We start from the raw sequence: 20,690 nt of genomic DNA on the forward strand, positions 1-20,690 counted from the left end.
TATATCACCATGAAACACTACACCAGGGGGTAACAGACAATAGCCAGGAATCCTGTGACTATCACTGCTTGGAAATAAAAATATTTTCTTTAATTCGGCATGAAGTTTAATTTGGCTTCTTTTCAGCAAGATTAACTCACTGTGACCCAGGTATTCAACCTCTCTGCGACCTTTAAATTACCTTTTGATCCTTTGCCTTGTCTGCCATAAACGTTTTCAGAGCAGTGCCGAACTTCTGAGCCCTTGTGCGCAGAGGGCCGCGATTTTACGGCATTGCTGTTCATTCTGCTTCATAACCTGTCTACACATAAACAGTGACAGCTGAGATATGGACCAAATTCTACCTTTTGTTCTCATTTTTGGTTTTATGGTTACATCCCCAGCTACAGGCATAAAAGCGGTTTATTGCTATAATATGTTTCTCACATGTCTTTTGCTTCTATTGTCTCCATCGGATCATTTATAGAAACTGATATGATATTATATTGAGTAGATAAAATCAATTTCTGTGGCTAAGTGGAATGTTCGTAGAGAAATAACGGAGTGAGATGTGTGGAAATTATTGAATGAAACTGTAGTTACCATAAATTGGCTCCGAAATCCAGTATTTTTATATGTTCTAAAACAGTTTATTATTATTTATAAATCCAATTCCATAGCACTGTACAGAGAATATTAGTGATTTATATCAGTCACTGCCCCATTGGAGATTGCAGCCTAAATTCCCTAATACACAGCAGGGTTAATTTTGTTAGCAGCCTGTTAACTTACCAGCATGTTTTTTGGGATTCTAAAAAGAAATTCACCCAATCATGGGGAGAAACAAGCTCCACACATACAAAGCTTTGTTTGGGAATCGAACTCATGATGCCAGTGATGTTAGGCAGAAATGCTAACCACTGTGCTACAGTGCTGCTCATATGTAATAACATTTTATAAAGCCATTACATTATTTAAATAAATTAGTTATGGACATTTATTATAATATTCACTCATTAATATATTTTTTATTTAGTCATAAAGATCCAATATATGCCGTAAGAGTCCTTGATTTTTTGCCACAATAACTAGCACACCACAGGTTGACTATCTCTGGTCTGAAGGAAAGAAGTGAGTACTTTAAAACCAAGACTGGTGTGGCCAAAGTGGGCAGTCAATAGAAAATTCTGCTGTTGGAGGCAGGACAGAAGGCCGACCGCTGCCATGAATGTGAAGCAGCCGTCAGCTTCTTATCTATGAAGTTGTTGGTTGCTGCTCCTCAATGATGGGCTGGCAAAGTGGTGCCCAGTGCCATCCTCCCAGACTGAAGGGAGCAGGAGATGTTGCCTCCAATCACTCCCATCTGCTAAGGAGGTGGGGATGACGTCTCAGAAGGGTGGTCGATATGGATGGTCGAATGGGAAGGAATGTGTCTCAGATAAGATTACATAGTAAGTGTTAGCTACTGGTTTTCTAAAAACATGAGTTTTAAGAGACGTTTTAAATGAACAATAATAAATATATAAATAAATAGAAAGAACGTGTCAGTCTTGAGCTAATACTTTTCTACATAATATGGAAGGAGCATTGATAAACTCAGTTTTGTTACACACTCATAATGCACAAGACACTGTGTAGGAAAGAATTCTACTGACAGTGGGAAGTATCTAATGGAGCATAGCAGAGAGTTCCAAGATAACAGGTGGTACTAGTGAAAGAAAAGTAAAACAGAAGCTGATAGATGGAGATGCGTTGGTTTGAGCAAATTTTTGCTTGGAATATTATAGTCACATTATACAAACACACTAAGAATTTGCATAGGGTCTGAATCAGGGCCGGACTGGCCATCGGGCACTTCTGGCAAATGCCAGAAGGGCCGATGGCTAGTTGGGCCGATCCAGCGAGACAGGATGCCCGACCAAGCAGCGCAGCTGACTGCGCGCTGCTCGGCGGACAGTTTCAATGTGATATCTGGCCAGTAATCACATGGGACGGCACCTGTCACGTGGTGCGCGTCCCATGTGATTAATGCCCCGACATCACATTGAAACTGTCCGCCGAGCAGCGTGGTTACAAGGTAAGTGTGTGTCTCAGTGGGGGCTGGCTGGTGCTGTGCTGAAAATATCATAATTCCTCCCTGTTCCTTTCTCTAACCTGTGCCCTCCTCATTATCATAGCACTTCAAGACTTTTTTGCCAAAAATATTGTAGTAATATTTTATGTATTGAGTTTCATACAGTATAGTAGTATATGTGTGGGCCATGTATATATAGTATATGTGTGGGGCCATGTATATATAGTATATGTGTGGGGCCATGTGTATATATAGTATATGTGTGGGGCTATATATATATATATATATATATATATATATATATATAGTGTGTGTGGGGCCATGTATATATAGTATGTGTGTGGGGCCATGTATATATAGTATATGTGTGGGGCCATGTGTATATATAGTATATGTGTGGGGCCATATATATATATATATATATATAGTGCGTGTGGGGCCATGTATATATAGTATAAGTGTGGGGCCATGTATATATAGTATATGTGTTGGCCCATATATATATATTTATATATATATATATTTATATATATATATATATGGAGATATATATATATATATATATATATATATATATATATATATATACATAGTGTGTGTGTGGGGCCATGTATATATAGTGTGTGTGTGGGGCCATGTATATATAGTGTGTGTGTGGGGCCATGTGTATATATAGTGTGTGTGTGGGGCCATGTGTATATATAGTGTGTGTGTGTGTGGCCATGTGTATATATAGTGTGTTTGTGTGTGTGTGGGGCCATGTGCATATATAGTGTGTGTGTGTGTGTGTGGGGCCATGTATATAGTGTGTGTGTGTGTGTGTGGGGCCATGTATATAGTGTGTGTGTGGGGGGGCCATGTATATAGTGTGTGTGTGTGTGTGTGTGTGTGGGGCCATGTATATAGTGTGTGTGGTGGTGTGTGCGCGCAGTATTTTAATATAATATGTGAGGGAATGGAGGTGGGAGGTAGGCTATTTAATGGTGGAGTGTAGATGGGGCTAATTATTTAAGGTGAGGTGAAGGAACCTTTAATTTCATGCTGGGGTGGTTTAGGGCTATTAATTGAATATGGGGCTGATTTTGGGGAGGAGAGCTATTTATTAAATGTGAATATGAATTATTTATTGCTGGGGATGGTTGTGGAAAATGGCTATATTTATTAAACTTTAATGCTATTTAATTTATTGCTGGGACTGTCTGCAGGGAGTTAAATATGTTTTGAGTAAATGGGTATATTGTTAATTTAATGTTGGGGCTGGTTGGAGGGAAATAGGTCTACTTATTAAATGTGAATATTATTATTGTGGGGACTGGAGGGAGGCCTAATTATAAAACGTGAGTGCTATTGTTTTAACACCTGGGCTGGTTGGAGTTTTCTAAATCTCATGTACCCCATTTTTTTCAGAATTGGGCATCCAATATTCCAGGATCAAGACAAGAAAGAACTGAGCTAAAGAAACCAGCTGCTACAAGTGGTGAAAGTGACCAAGTAGTGACAGGTAGGAGAGAGCAGGACAGTCTGCCAACTGTCCTGAATCTGGTGGGGCAGTCCTGAATTTGGGTGACTGTCTCACTTAGTCAGGATTTGGTTTGACTGCAAGGACAGTTGGGAGGTATGTCCCGCTTCACAACGTACAGCTTGTGAAGGCAGAGCTGTGTGCTTCTAACAGTAGTGCACACAGTATTGCCTATGTATTTGTCTAAAATGAAAACCATGTTACATAATAGGGGCCCTGCTGTCTTAAATACCCCGGGTCCCCTGAGCCTTAATCCAGCTCTGTTTAGGGGAAGGGAACTGATAGCTGCTCTCAGTTCCTGGACAGGACACAGGCTGCAGAGAAAGCCGAGGATCTCTAAGTATCACAAGATCTGGTAATCTTGTGAGACAAAGAGCTTCCCTGCTCACTCTACAGGAAGTTCCCACCCTTATGGATGTCAGCACCACCAGAAGCATCCCCAGTGGGATGGGGATGGCCTGATGTGGCTGGGAGGGCATGATAAATGTAATGTTTTAATATAATGTATGTATCAATGCCCCATGTTGGCCACACCCAGAACACAATGTGGCCACACCCTTTTCGGCGCCGCCGCTGCCCGGCGGCACACAGTTTCTTTCATGCTGCTACTAAGTTGGGCCTGTGTACTTGAAATGCCAGGGCTGAATTTTAGTCCCAGTCCAGCCCTGGGTCTGATAAAAGTTTTCAATAAATTCAACTCATTTGAAAGTTGGGAAATCACATAGTCACTTTCCGTGAAACAGGAAATGATAAAATATAAGAGGAAATGAAGTTAACGTGTCAGCATATTCCATATAAAATGAACTTTCAATCAAACAATCCAACTTATTGTTAGTAATAAAGTCATTTACAAAAATTTTTTTGTGATCTAACATTTTTCCATTGTGTGTCATTTCCCAAATGAAATGAGCTTATATATGCAAATTGAAGCTTAGCATTAAAATGACACCCACACACTTTCCATGTGAGATATGCTACACTTGTAATTATTCAGTTAAACAAACTTACGTAAAGCATAATAATAATTTAATTTATGGCTGAGCTGAGACCTATAATACAATGAATGTATTTTGCTACCAGCCAAAGGTGACAATCGGATCGCATAGAAGAAGGCCCGGTAAAGTCTACACGAATCTTTATTAGCCCTTTGGCAAGCAAAGAGTTTGAAGAGAAATCATTTCTAACACAATAACTGACAGGTAAAACCGTAGCTAGACGTATGTTTCTGGCGTGCATAATTAGAACAATCTGCAAAGATTTCCTGTCTGTGGCTAATGGGATGTTTCTGTTTTGTCACCATGGCAAATACTTTATAATACACAAACATTTACAGTGCTGGAAAGTCGCCCACTCTTGTTGAAAGATAGTATAAGGAGGTTTTGTAGAAATGAATTCCAGCCTCCCTGCTGAGTTTTAAGATAAGCCGTCTGAGTTTGCATTCTGAGTGTCAAAATCAAAACGTGTGAGGTTTCCGAGGCTGATTTATAGAAAACATACACATTCCTTTTCAACCGTCGTATTAGAGAAATTAGGTAGAATTTGAAGCAAATTGCTTCAGTCAATTTTTTTGCTACGGGAATAAATAACACAGCAGCAGTTTCTCCAGCTGTGAATGTAAAATAACTAGACATAAGTTGTAATATAAGCAAAACCTGCTTATTGTGAAAATCAAATGTGCTTAATGCCTTCGTTCCTCATTTTCGTCTTTTAAAACATCCCTTTTTGGATGTTGGCAAGCTCAACAAAGCAGAAAATATGTTTGTTGAAATATTTTCAGAATCACATAGTACAAACAGCAATTACGAAGGGTGGGAAGCCACAAAGACCGCCGCCATGGCTCTGTAATGTTCCCATAAGTTTATAGTAGCAAGTATTAGAACAGAGCTTGATTGGAATGGTTAGTAGCGCTGTCTCGCCTGGGGCTCAGGGATTTAGCGATGTCCAAAGTTAAAATCAGTGGTATACATAATATGCCTTTAGAGACAATATAGCAATTAGTAGTGGCATTCAGTGAAGCAACTAGGGTCTACTAGCTGCCATATAGCATAAAGGGCACCTACTTCACACCACTCGACACCCAAAAAAATAATTCCATCTATTATGGTTCCAAACATTCAGCTTGTATAGAGGCATCTGAGAATGACGGGAATCACTTCCATAGGGTGCTCGAAGCACTCCATAGTAGTGGTTCCATGTACTCTTGATTGGTCATGGGTCAAGTCATGGGTGCGAGAATTTAGGCATCTGCCAATGGCACCATTGATCTATTTCAGTGACTCTGCCCTTTCACCGGCGCCCGAGTTCCATGTTCTATATTCTAGTTGACTGAAATCATATACCTAATACTTAATTACTGTATACTGACTATGTTTGATTGCTTGTAATCCTGAATCTCTGCCTTGTTATTCTGTTTTACATCTGTGTGTCACCTGTCAATGACCTTGCTGAACCTGAGCTGCCTGACCTCGGCCATAACCCACTTTTCTTCTGTCAATAGTCACTTAGCAAGACTAGCCCGGGGGCTGGAACCATTCATTCAGCTGATGCAGAAGTACCTGAGAATGATGGTAACCAGCAGGTGAGCTGTGCGGAGACTCACCACGAATTAGGATAATACATATGGGTGCCTTGTGAAGCCGTGTTTGCCTAGACAACACAGTGCTTATATGCTGCTTTTCTGCAGGAAAACATAGTGTAAAAGTGCAATCCCCTACCCTAATATATATGGGTGCGGAAGCGCGCATATGCCATTAGCCTTGGGGGCCTGAATCTCACCATGTCCCTTGTGTCTGTCGCATGGGCTGCTATGGCTGTTGTATGGCCCCATGGTCATACTAATACTAATATGACCATGGGCTGCTATGGCTGTTGTATGGCCCCATGGTCATACTAATACTAATATGACCATGGGTTACTATGGCTGCTGTTTGGCCCCATGGTCGTACTAATACTAATATGCACATGGGCTGCTATGGCTGTTGTATGGCCCCATGGTCGTACTAATACTAATATGACCATGGGCTGCTATGGCTGTTGTATGGCCCCATGGTCATACTAATACTAATATGACCATGGGCTGCTATGGCTGTTGTATGGCCCCATGGTCATACTAATACTAATATGACCATGGGCTGCTATGGCTGCTGTTTGGCCCCATGGTCGTACTAATACTAATATGCACATGGGCTGCTATGGCTGTTGTATGGCCCCATGGTCATACTAATACTAATATGACCATGGGCTGCTATGGCTATTGTATGGCCCCATGGTCGCACTAATGCTAATATGCACATGGGCTGCTATGGCTGCTGTTTGGCCCCATGGTCGTTCTAATATGAACATGGGCTGCTATGGCTGTTGTATGGCCCCATGGTCGTACTAATACTAATATGACCATGGGCTGCTATGGCTGTTGTATGGCCCCATGGTCATACTAATACTAATATGACCATGGGCTGCTATGGCTGTTGTATGGCCCCATGGTCATACTAATACTAATATGACCATGGGCTGCTATGGCTGCTGTTTGGCCCCATGGTCGTTCTAATATGACCATGGGCTGCTATGGCTGCTGTTTGGCCCCATGGTCGTACTAATACTAATATGCACATGGGCTGCTATGGCTGTTGTATGGCCCCATGGTCATACTAATACTAATATGACCATGGGCTGCTATGGCTGCTGTTTGGCCCCATGGTCGCACTAATGCTAATATGCACATGGGCTGCTATGGCTGCTGTTTGGCCCCATGGTCGTTCTAATATGAACATGGGCTGCTATGGCTGTTGTTTGGCCCCATGGTTGTACTAATACTAATATGACCATGGGCTGCTATGGCTGCTGTTTGGCCCCATGGTCGTTCTAATATGACCATGGGCTGCTATGGCTGTTTGGCGCCATGGTTGTACTAATACTAATACGACCATGGGCTGCTATGGCTGCTGTTTGGCCCCATGGTCGTTCTAATATGACCATGGGCTGCTATGGCTGTTTGGCGCCATGGTCGTACTAATACTAATACAACCATGGGCTGCTATGGCTGTTTGGCGCCATGGTTTATGAACTTGTGAAGAGTTTTCTGTACATTGTAAAGTCATAAAACGCTTAACAAACTTAGAGTGAAATATGTTTTGGGGACATTTATTAGTTTCTATCTGGTACAATAAATACACTTAGACAGGGTGAACTTGTTATCATAACAATAGAGCAGGAAATGTGGTAGCTACAGGGCGTGCAGATGAAAGGGGCCCAGCAATGTGGGCTTGCCCCCCTCCGAGCCCCCTTGAACCTCCAAGGTTTCTGTTCTGCTCTCAAAAAAGCTTAGTGGAGGTTTCTTCTGAATTTCTTATACATATTGGCCACATGTGCCGTATCACACATTCTCAAAAGAGCCCCCTCCCGCTCTGCACTTTTGAGAGTCCCTACCCAATTTTGCTACACTGTCCCACCCCTGCCTGGTAGCACAGAGGCAGGTGAGTTAGAGACAGAGTGGAAGTCGTGGTCACTGAGAGTGTCAGCTCTCGGGATTATTCACGTGACTCCTTGATTGTGATGAAGGCAACCAAGGACTATGATTAAAAGAAAATATGTTTATTAATCATCAAGATGATGATGATGATGATGATGATGATGATGTATGCATACACTCAACTTTCTTGTTACTTAACCTGCATGTGCAGAGAAACTTGTCTACATAAGCACTGTTCCTGGGGATGGAGAGGGCTGAATAATATTCCTTTTATTTATTTTTAATTGGAAATGAGAATGTGGGTCCATTGTACCAGATTTAGAACCTACACAAATAAATAAATTAAAATAATTTTATACTAATATAAGTGCTCAATTAAAATCTGGAAAAAAAACCACTTACGGTTTAATTTCCAACAAATTCTTATTTTGATATTGTTAACAATCCATGTTATTTAAAGATCCAGAATCTCTTTGTCCAGGAGCCAGCAAGTCCTCCTTCTGTAATGTGAGGCTCTGCAGTGCCAGTCAGCCTCTAGGTTAAATAAACAACCTTGTAAGTAGATACCTGTACCGGGAACAAGACAGATTTGGGACAATGGTGTTGTTTGAAAGGAGTCAGGACACCTACAGTATTCTGCTAAGAATAGTGGGAATGTATAGCTAGCTGTAAATGGTTTTCTGGAATAATTAAATCAGTTTGATTGTTTCCTTCTACCATTTTCTTCCACTTTTGTCTTCGGTTTTATTTTGTATATTTTCCGCTGTAACTATGTGCTTATTTGGTTAAGCGTCAGTGACCTGTAATAAAAGCACTTTTGCTCTAGTACCAGTTGGTATAGGTGAATAAAACAGAGGAAATGTAAATTCCACTCTGAATGGTCCCTCTACATTATCACAGTATTCCTCTAACAATATTGGAGCAGGTTCTCCCTGTGCTTGAGTGATTTTCATCCCATGGTCCAAGGATATACTGGTCGGTTATCATTTTTTACTAAAACTGAACCTGGTGTATTAACGTTTTTGTTCCCATGGAAGGGAAATTGGATTGTAATCTCTACTGAAGCAAGGACTAATGTTCCTGAATAAAGTTATCTAATTATACAATTCTGTGGAATATTTCTATATAAATAAAGGACAATAATGAAAACACATTTTTAAAACAGATTCCAAAACAATAGTATGCAAATAAACAATTCTCAATGGAATAGATTGCACAGATGGTTATATCCATACTATCATACTTAAACGACAATTCATTATTCCTTGTATTTTTCCACTTAATTAATTTTTCAAACATCATTTCTTCATCAAGTACATGGTATTATTACTATGGAAATACATCTATATGGGCCATGAAATAGCTGATACATCAATGTAACATTACTTGTCGACTCTTTTAGAATGTCCTAGAGAAGTTATGGAGGAGATCCTGGACTCTCGAGAGGGTCTGTCAATTCCCCTGACACCAAGTTAGACAAAGAAACAGTGGGGAAACTATTGTAGTTTGTAGCATTATACTCTGATGATGTGAAATTACTAGTACATATAGCGCTGCCAATGCTCACAAGAATGAACCTCAGCATTGCCTTCCATATTACATGTTTTAAGATCCAGAGTTTTTCCCTAAGGCATGTGATTTGTTCAGTATAATTTAAACAGCTGTCTCTCTGCTTGAAATCAGTATACACACAAGACATACTAGTACACGTGAGGAAATGAGTTTGATATTACCTTAAACAGCTTGTCCCTTGTTTCTCACAAAATGTGGAGCATAAAGACATTTTTATAGCTCTGTTAGTGTTCCCCAGTTCACCAGAGGGCAAGTGCAGTGTCTCATTACATGATGGGGTATTGTAGCCATGCCTATATAGGTGACTTTTTCACTATGTGTTACCCATTACAAAAATGTGTATTGTTGATATTGCCATGATACTGTTATATATTGTTCTTAAATTGAAGCTAAATGGCTTACCTGTATCCTTCCAGGATACAGGTAAGGGGGCTGTACCTGCATTAATCCCCCCCCTCCTTTCTCTACAGGAAGTTCTGATCAGCTGTAAGCTAGTTCTTGCTGAAAAAAGGGTTAATACTGGGAGTGTCACTTAATCATCTTGGCCTTGCCCATTAATTGACCTGAGTATGTCCCCATTATCTCAGGTTGTACTCAGCAAGACACCTTGGCATCAACCCAGCAGGGACCCAAGGGGTGTATTGGGATAAGAAAGGACAGCCCAGTAACAACCCCTTTCAACAAACAGCCTTTCTCAGAGGCTCCCGTTATCTAAGGCCACCCCTGTCCTAGCCCCTGGAGCATGGGAAAACTACCGGGTCTAGAGGAATGACAGAGAAAAAGGGGAGGTTGCTGTTGTTTTTACTTTCATCCTGGAAAGAACTCCAGTGTTGAAGTCTAGAGTTCTGCTGGACTGAGCATCCCACCAGTACACCTGCAGCTCATAAGAACTCAGTGGGTCTTGTTACTTGGTGGGCCTGCTCTAGCAGGAGACCAAGGGCTTGACTCCCACCAGGCTGGTAGAGGAGAGTTTGTGATGTCGAGTGTCCGGGATTCAGCAAGTTAGGATATCCTGATGAATGTAATTTCTAAAGCTAATGGGGTAAGGGACAGATAATGTGTTATACCTGCCTGGCATTTATTTACTGTTTGTGTATAGAATTCTAGTGATTGTTTTTATTACAATAAATGTACTGTTGTATCTTTCTATTTGCATTTGTCTGAGTAGGATCCCTAGAAGGTACTGGGTATGCTTCCAAGCTATAGTAAGGCACCCCTGAAATGGGTATAAATGAGCCAGATAAAACTAGTACCTTCACAGTACACATTAAAACATTTTATAGCATGCTCGTCAGATACCACTAACTAGATCTAATGCGGGCTCAGGTGACTTGTGGCTCTTCAGAGGTGGTAGAACTACAGATCCCAGTAAAACCTGCCAGACTCAAAAACATTAAATATCTATGGTATCAGTTATGCCATTTGTAGAGAGGATGATGACTAAATTAAACAAGCTGGCATGGTACACTACGAACTGTTCATAAAGTGACACGCTGAAATTTCAATAGTAATATCTAGCCTAATATTGCAACATGTGAGCCCTCAAAACAACCCTGACTAAAAGATTGTGCATGTTGGTAAATGTGGTCAGAAGATGACTGCTGTCCGTCTGTACGTGCAGTCACCTTTCAGCCACATTGACAGATCCCAGTGTACCTGGGAGAAAGACGGCTGGATGCTGGCACTGTGCTATTTCCCATTCCCAGGCAGCCGGTAGATACAGGTACTGTACTATCATCATCATCATCATCATTTATTTATATAGAGCCAACATATTCCGTAGCGCTTTACAATTGGGGACAAACACAGTAAACTAATAAACAAACTGGGTAAAACAGACAAAGAGGTGAGACGGCCCTGCTCGCAAGCTTACAATCTATGGGATGATGGGAGTTTGATACATAAGGTTAAGTCTACATTTTGCATTTCGGCCCCGCCAGACTGCAAAGGTAAAAGTGACTCGTAAGTTAAATGATCCTGTCACACAACAATGTTGGTCAGGGGGTTGTTGTCTTGTGTGAAATTGTGTAACGGGTGGTAATAGGGTAATGTAGTGAGGTTAAGAGGGTGGTTGAGGAATATTATAAGCTTGTCTGAAGAGGTGGGTTTTCAGTGAACGCTTGAAAGTTTGTAGACCAGAGGAGAGTCTTATTGTGCGAGGAAGAGAATTCCATAGAGTGGGTGCAGCCCGAAAAAAGTCCTGTAACCGGGAATGGGAGGATGTAATGAGGGTGGATGAGAGACGCAGATCTTGTGCAGAACGGAGTTGCCGAGTTGGGAGATATTTTGAGACAAGAGAGGAGATGTATGTTGGTGCAGCTTTGTTGATGGCCTTGTAGGTTAGTAAGAGTATTTTATATTGTACTAGTTCCAACTGCAGACAGTTAATGATTGCAGGACTGTGCTAGTTCCTACCCCCCAACAGTTGTTCACGTCAGGCACTGGGCTAGTTCCTGGCTATGAACAGTTGGTGGATAAAGGCACTGTGCCTTTTTTTATTAAAAGGCAGTTTAAGTTAAAAAAAATTGATGTCCACAAAACACTGATATTCTTAACAACTTATTTAATCAGCAGTAACGCAGGGCAACCAGTCACTAGGTTTGATCTATAAAATTCACATTGGTGAATGAATGCAAATGTTTGATTGGTTGCACAGTTTTTGCACTTTTGTCTGTAAATAAATACCAGATCCCCATAAAACTTTTTTTTAAAAACACACTGCAGATATACATCAGCCCCAAGACCCTATCTACTTTGTGCTGTCCACAAACTTACTAATGTGCGTGAAAATGAGTGCAGCACGCACACTTCTAAAGTAAGAGAGGTAGAGAGAAAATACATGATTTACTGTCTCTCTGGGTGGTCCTGTCAGAGCGCTGTTGATAGAGAACCAGCTTAATGCAATTCACAGGTTCATCATTTATCAAAGAACTGTGTTTGCAAGACTAATTAAAGTTGTTTTAGGAATAAAAGCACCAGGAAATAGGTTCAGATGCCAGCATTGAGTGAAATAAAAAAAAAACCTGCCGAGATAAATAGTTGTCTGAGTTAGACACCATCCTGTCACTCTCCTCGAATCAGAAATATTTAGAACATTCTCATTCTTGAGGTTTTCGCTTGTTCTGTTTAGAATATAGAGCACAGCATGTAAATCTATAAGTAGAAAATTAGAAGCTTGTTAAGTTACCATAGATACATAATGTAAAAAGGAATGAATTAAATGCTCTCTCATTACTCAATATTTTACATATTTTTAAATATATTGAACATGTCAAACAATATTTAAACATTGACTCGTCTCCTGAATTAATGGAATTAATGCAAAACTCTTCTGAGTTTTTACAGTGAGGTTATCTCAATTGTGCTTCACATACTGAACAGACAACCATATCTTACACTGATGAGCACCAGTAAGGACCTAATTGTCTGTCTGTAATTTGGAATTAAGTCTCAGCACTACCCCATGTCACAACGTGAGAGTATCCAGTGGGTAGAGCATTGATATAAAGGGCTGCCAAGACTCTTCTCCTGAATTTTAGTTAATTATTTGCATTTTATTTCTAGTGAGTAGCTTAAAAATCTGTGTAATCCTATTTATTCTTTCAGTGTGCATGTTGAGAAACTTAATAGATATCTCAGAAATGAAGCAACCAACTCTCTGTGTGTCTGGTGCTAACCAATTACAGATTCTTCCCCCCCAAAACCTCTAAAATTATGCATGAGAAAATTGTTCAATGACTGCACAGATGTATTAGTGGTATGTTCATTGATGCAAAGACAGGAAATAACACAAGGTATTTCAGTATTAACAACTGATACCAGTCCACTAAAGTAGCCCAATTAATACTTTTTCTCATAGTATTATTATATAGGATTATTATGCAAAATATACACATGTTCACTGGCAAATAACTATTCAAAATCCTGTATAATCATTTCATGTCAGTTAGGACAAATCATCACAAACAATATAGAATGTATCAAGTTTATAACTAACATTCAATATTTTAGTTAATCAATTAAGTGCATCAGGCTCCCCAAATCTACAGCATTACAATTCTATTGATTTCATGTCACATTGATACAATCATGTTATTACACTTATACATAGTAATATTTATATATTTTATCTATAGTGTGTTTTGCTAACCAATTAGAAACCTGAATTATCCAGTTTGTGGTAAATGAATTCATTGGAACGGTTAGCTTGTATTGACAAAACTAAAATTATACTAAATATTGTACATGTAGGTATTTACAACACCAAGGGGTAAGTGTATCAATGTGCGATTTTGCAAATCCAGCGATTTTCTCACGGGTGTCTCATCTCGCAGTCTTCGTATCTTCAGCCCAGGAGCGGCCCCATACTTGAACGGGAAACCCCTTATACTATAAATAGACCTCGCGCCTATTTATAGTATAAGGTAGGTTTTCAGTAGGCTGGCAGTAGGGTTAATAGTGGTCGGGTGGTGGGACCGCATGTTTTTTTTTTAGCTTTTATCTATTTTTACACTTTTAACAGCCGCCGGTCTTCCGGCTGTATAGACAGGGGCAGTGTAACAGTGATGTGTTTAGTAATCACGCAACTAGATGAGGACAACACAGGAGAGTTAGCTAAACACAGGAGTGTTTGACATCGCAGCAAATCGCCAGAGATGACCAGTGATTTTTAAGATCAGGGTATAAATCGCAGTTTAATACATCTGGCGACTTGAGGACTAAAATCTTGCTGCGATTTTAAAACACTGAAAAAATCGGACCTTGATACATTTACCCCCGAATGTGACTTTAGATATACAATGCACATTTGTCAGCATTGGGTAGAAAAATAATTTTCAGGCACACCCTTCTCCTTAAAGATGAACACCAATAACATAATTAGGGGGTGTAGAATTAATGACAATTTGCAAAGCGTTTCAACAAGGGTGTGAGGACTCAGAATTACTGACAAAAGGCACTTTATAATGTAACATAGATTGAATGGTATATAAATAAATGATGATGATGATGATGATGATGAATGGTATTTGCCAAAACTTTTAACTAATGTTATTTTGCGGTTGGGGGGAGTAATAGGTTAACGGAAAGAATTTCAAGAAGTAAAAGGAAGACTTAATCTAACAATTTAGAAAAGAGAATAAGAGAAGTGTGAAGCATAGACATCAGCCACTGCCAAAATATGTCATTTAACAGATATAACATGTAACAATTCATTCGAATTTGATTTGACAGATTCATACACTGCACAGGCATATCTGTCTTCACCGCTGTTTACGCTGTAGTAAAGAATGTTTAAATAAACATCTCTATCCACCATAGCATATAGCATACCACCAACATAACACTAGACCATATCAATCAGATTGTACAATAAGGAATCTAAACTGCCAATATTGTTGTTAGTTATTATTGTGTTTTTGTCAATAGCTTTGCCTACAATCTGTCACTTCCGATAATTCCAAAGTGTGTTAAATTGTTAATTTTCTATTTTTTTTTTATTTTTACCATATTTTTTCCCTTCCCTAAAATAGTACTTTTCTTATATGTGGCATTCATTAGAGTCCTATCACATACATATAGCCAGGATCACTATCGTTCACCTTTACTGCTTCTCCGCACTCATCAGGGTCTGTAAATGAAAGCAGCTGATTGGAGGAGGGCAGAGTGCCTTTAGGTTCCTTCAATTGAATGTTAACTCTTATAATAATAATAATAATAATAATAATAATCATCATCATCATTTATTTATATAGCGCCTTACAATTGGGGTCAAACATAGTAAACTAATAAACAAACTGGGTAAAACAGACAAAGAGGTAATAACAATAATAATCAGACTAAACTCCACAGTAGAACATACCATATATAACATACTTTCTATGATGGGATTTTTAACCCCTGTTTCCAATTCTTTTAGTTGTACATAAACATCTAAATGGAACCATCATGGGTTCCTGTACACAAGGACATTGTGTCTTTTCATAGATTTTTTTGCTTTTTTCTCCTGCATTTTCTTGCTGTTTTCCTGCTCACTCTTTTACCACCTCAGAATTAACTTCAAGACTACAACAAAGTAGAAATGACAGGGTGTTACTAAAGAATGGAAAGCAACAATGTGTGTGTTGTTGTACTCATGTATTTTTGTGTAAACAAAATTCACAATGGCAGAGAAAGGTGTGAAAGACCACAAAACAAAGGCAGATTCATCATCATCATCATCATCATCATCATTTATTTATTTATTTATATAGCGTCATTAACATCACGTAGCTAAATGAACTTAGACAAGGTTAAGTAACAACAGCATCTTCATAAATTCTATTTTTCAAAAATCTATTTCCGTGGTCCAAGCCTTTCAATGGAAGCACAGTTCTAACTTTTAAGCCAAAACTGAATTTATTAATCGCTATGAAGATACATAATGTTAGTATATTTGTAGGGATATTTAAGCAAGAAGAGGAATTTAGGAGAGGTTATATTAAAATTAGATTTCTGATGGATCCAGAACACAATATAATGTCCCACGTCACATTTGATTTGTAGTTTGTGCAGTATATATGTTGAGTTGAAATGGAAAGCTACATTATAACCTCAGGTTTGCTCCCTGGTTATCTAAGTGAAATCTGACAAGTTCCTTGATTTACTCTGTATAACACAGTAATCTGGACTGGCTGTTGGTACAATAGCCACCTCCGGGGTGTAATGTTTTGTAACTATTTGGACCTGAAGATTACTCGAGCCTTAACAAAGACTCATAACTGATGAAGATTTTCTTTCACTTATAGATAATTTATTGTGTTGTTATTAGACAACTGTTGTATTATGTCCTCAGGTCACAGGTCTTTTTTGGATTCTTCTCTTTAGAAAACTGAGCATCATTCATATATTAAATGTAATACTTATAATGCTGGTCACATACAGGCAGATCTGGTTGTCCTTTCTGACCACACAATAACCAGATCTGTGTCTGCTTTAGCCAGACACGTGGTAGGACATAGTACATGGAGCCAATCACAGGCTCAATAGGCCTCTTATATTTCCCAGAAATATTTCCAGATTTTAGATAACATTTTTTATCCCAGAACATCAATACAATTCAGATTCTGAGATATTTAGACTAAGGCTGGGTATAAACTACAGGTTTTTCACCTGGTTATTGTGCCAATCACATGATAAATGACCGTTAGGTCCGATATCACATTAGTTTGTACGCTCCCACGATCATGTTTATTGCACCAAAGCATGTTTGATCGTATTGCTTGATTTGATTTTAGAGGCGGACTAAAAACCTCAATAAATGATGGAATGATGTTGTGCCAATTCTGCAGTATGTACGCGCTCACTACCAGCAGTGTAGGCAGATCTCCATAGTGTTTATAGAGTCATAGGGCCTGATTCATTAAGGATCTTAAATGAAGAGGATTCTTATTTCAGTCTCCTGGACAAAACCATGTTACATTGCAAGGGGTGCAAATTAGTATTCTGTTTTGCACATAAGTTTAATACTGACTGTTTTTTCATGTAGCACACACATATCAACTTTAAATTTCAGTGTACAAATAAGCTATCAAGTATTTGTGTGCTACATGAAAAAAACAGTCAGTATTTAACTTATGTGCAAAACAGAATACTAATTTGCACCCCTTGTATTGTAACATGGTTTTGTCCAGGAGACTGAAATAAGAATCCTCTTCATTTAAGACCCTTAATGAATCAGGCCCATAATCTTTTCAGCCAATGGTTATAACAGATGAAGAGCACAGATCTGAAGGTAAATCGTGTAAAACGTGTATAGTGTGTACACATTAATCGGCTGCTGATCAGGACTTTCAGTCGTTGGTAAAATCGTTAACGATATCACATCGGGATAAATTTTATTTAGCGTGTACCTCGCCAAGCAGTATTATTGGGAATAGCTATGTATAACATTTTTGTGCATTTGGGCAGAAAAAAAGCAGCATGGGATTTTTTTTGTGGACTAAAAAAATTATACGTCACTGGACACAAGTCAATTGATTCTAATCAGATTTTATGTTTTATTTAAACCAATTCATTTCAGCCAACATACGTTGGGATTTTTGTCAGGTTTGGTAAAAGAAAAGAAAAAGCAGACATAAGCTGTGGCTGTGTATTGTGGTAACTTGTGTAAGATATACACATAGTACAATGATTCATTACTACAAAAAATCTGAGGAAATAGAAAAACTTACTATGACCACCAACAGCAATAATAACACCTCTGTCAGACAGAACCGTTGATATGTAGCTGTTGGATCGAGCGGAAGATTATTATTATTATTATTATTATTATTATTATCTACTCCTAAATATGGAAACTATGGATTATTATTTTTACACTCTTTCTTCTTTAAATAGCCTACATGCTAGTAGGAAGTAGATATTAAGTCGGAGATTGTCCAAATATCGCTCAATTGGAGCCAACAAATTGCTTGTTGGCCGTTGCTTTGAAAGAAAATTTAAAACACAAAATCTATATTAGAAATCACAAATATATTAAAGAAATGTACATTATAAACAACTTTGCAGACATTTAAAACTTATTTTGAGGCACCTTTATTTATGTTTTCTAACCAGTAATATAAGTGAATTAATTTGACAAAAGTAGAATAACTATCTGAGTATTGTGGTTCTTGCTGCAAACTTAAGCCACAAGTGATCAAATAATTCACTAACTATATAGAGTTTTTAATTTGTTTATTAAACAAGTAACCTTGTCCCATGTGCTCTAAATTTGCAAATACTCATGTTTTATGTAGTAAGTGAACGAGTTCGATTTAATCTATGAACCTTTCTTTAACCTCATCTTAACATGAGGGGAAGCTATTACCGATCCCACCAACAGTATAGGAGTCAAAGGTCACATCCTTTCTGGGAGATATTCCATGACCTCTTGATGTTGAACCATTTTGTGGCCTGTTTTTCCTTTGCGTGTTCATCTTCCAGTCCTCATTGACTTCATTCCGATCTTGACCTCTTTTACCCTCCAGAAAATTAAATGCAGCCCTTAACTTGCTAGACACCAATTAGTTGAACAGTTCTTCTCTACCCCCCTCCTCTTACATTCTTCAGCGCATTCCAGTCTGTACTGATTCCAACGGGAACACATGCAATCTGGCTGTAAATAAAACTCCTTCAAGGAAAAAGAACTCTTTACTGAAAAGCACTCAATCCTACAGACATTCATCACGGTGTTGAAAGATTGCTGGGATTTTAAAATAATCCCATATGACTTAGGTGGCAGTAATGCAGACTTTCTGCTTCGGATTTGCGTTCCACTCTATACCATTGTAATGTTGGTTTTGTCGCTACCAATAAACATTGCCCAATGCGATTATTGTGGTTCCAATGCACAAAGCGATTTAATAGCAAAAGATAGCAGGATTTACAGCAAGTCATGTTGATGTATAAAAATAAATAAAAGCAAGATTTTTGTACTCAACGTAAAATCTTTTTCTCTAGACACAGTTGGGGGACACTGCAGACCATGGGGTATAGAGGGCGCTGTGGAGTCCAGGCACTAAAAAGACTTGTCTGTCCTGCTCTCACCCCTTTATGCCCCTTCTCCACCGGAAATCTTCAGTTAATTTACTATACAAGAGAGAGCGAAACGCAATCAACAGAACATACAATGAACTGTCAGAACCACAAAAAGGGTAGTTGTGCAGTGTCCCCCAACTGTGTTTAGAGAGCGAGATTTTACGGTGAGTACAAAAATCTTGTTTTCTCTAGCATAATCAGTTGGGGGACACTGCAGACCATGGGGACGTTCCAAAGTTGCCCATATGGGTGGAAATGCTACAAGCGAGCCGCACGTAACACTATACGGCAAAGACTCGCATCCTTAGGAGCAAACACATGAAATCTGTAAAATTTTGGGAACGTGTGGACGAAGACCATGTAGCAGCCCGGCACACCTGCTTAACTGAAACCCCATGCCGCACTGCCCAAGAAGCACTGACCGACCTAGTGGAATGTGCTGTAAGGCCTCCCGGAACCTGCTGTCCAACAGAAACATAAGCCTGGTGAATAGTATCTGTTATCCACCCAGAAATTGTCTGTTTGGTGGCTGTCCAACCATGCTTCCGGACATTATATAAGACCAGAAGACTGTCAGTCTTCCTAACAGAGGCCAATCTATCCACTTAGATCTGCAAGGCGTGGACCACATCCAACAACCACAACAAACTCTGTTCGTTTGACTTCTACCCAAAAGGGCAGGGATGACAATGTCCTCATTGACATGAAACCTCGAAACCACTTTTGGAAGAAAGGAAGGCACTGTTCGAAGAACAACCCTGTCCTCATGGAAGATAAGAAGAGGAGGTCGACAACACAAAGCTGCTGATTCCGAGACCCTCGGCCGAAGAAATAGCTAGCAAGAATACTATTTTCCACGTAAGACACTTTAGAGGAACTGACTCCCGTGGCTCAAATGGCTGTTCTTGTAATGTGCAGAGTGCCAAGTTTAAGTCCTGTGGTTCTACCGGAGACAAAAAGGGGGTTTGCATGTGCAATACTCCTTGAAGAAGAGACTGCACAACCGGTAGAGAAGCCAACCTGAAAGTAAACAGACAAGGCTGAAACCTGCACCTTAAGCGATGCCAACCGCAAGCCTTTGTCCAATCCATCCTGAAGAAAAGCCATCAAACGTGGCACACTAAAGAAAAAGGTAGGACACTTTCTCAACTCACACCAGCTGATGTACAACCTCCAATGGTCATTGGCGGAAGAGGAGAACTTCCGAGCACTGATCATAGTGTGAACAACCCTGTCAGTGAAACCCTAGTGTTTCAAAATCAAGGTCTCAACTTCCAGGCCATCAAAGCCAACCATGCCAGGTCGTGGTGGATGAACGGAACTTGGCTTAACAGATCCTTCCTTAATGGAAGACGCCAGGGAGGTTCCACCGCCAACCTGAGAAGATCCGTGTACCAGGACCTCCGAGGCCAATCGTGAGCCAGAAGAATGACTGTGATCCTTTCTTTTCTTACCTTTTATTATTTTCCCTTAACTTTGGCAACATTGTAAGTGGAGGAAAAGCGTACCCCGCGTCGAAG

Source organism: Mixophyes fleayi, chromosome 7, assembly GCF_038048845.1.
Source record: "Mixophyes fleayi isolate aMixFle1 chromosome 7, aMixFle1.hap1, whole genome shotgun sequence".
Classification (NCBI taxonomy): Eukaryota; Metazoa; Chordata; class Amphibia; order Anura; family Limnodynastidae; genus Mixophyes; species Mixophyes fleayi.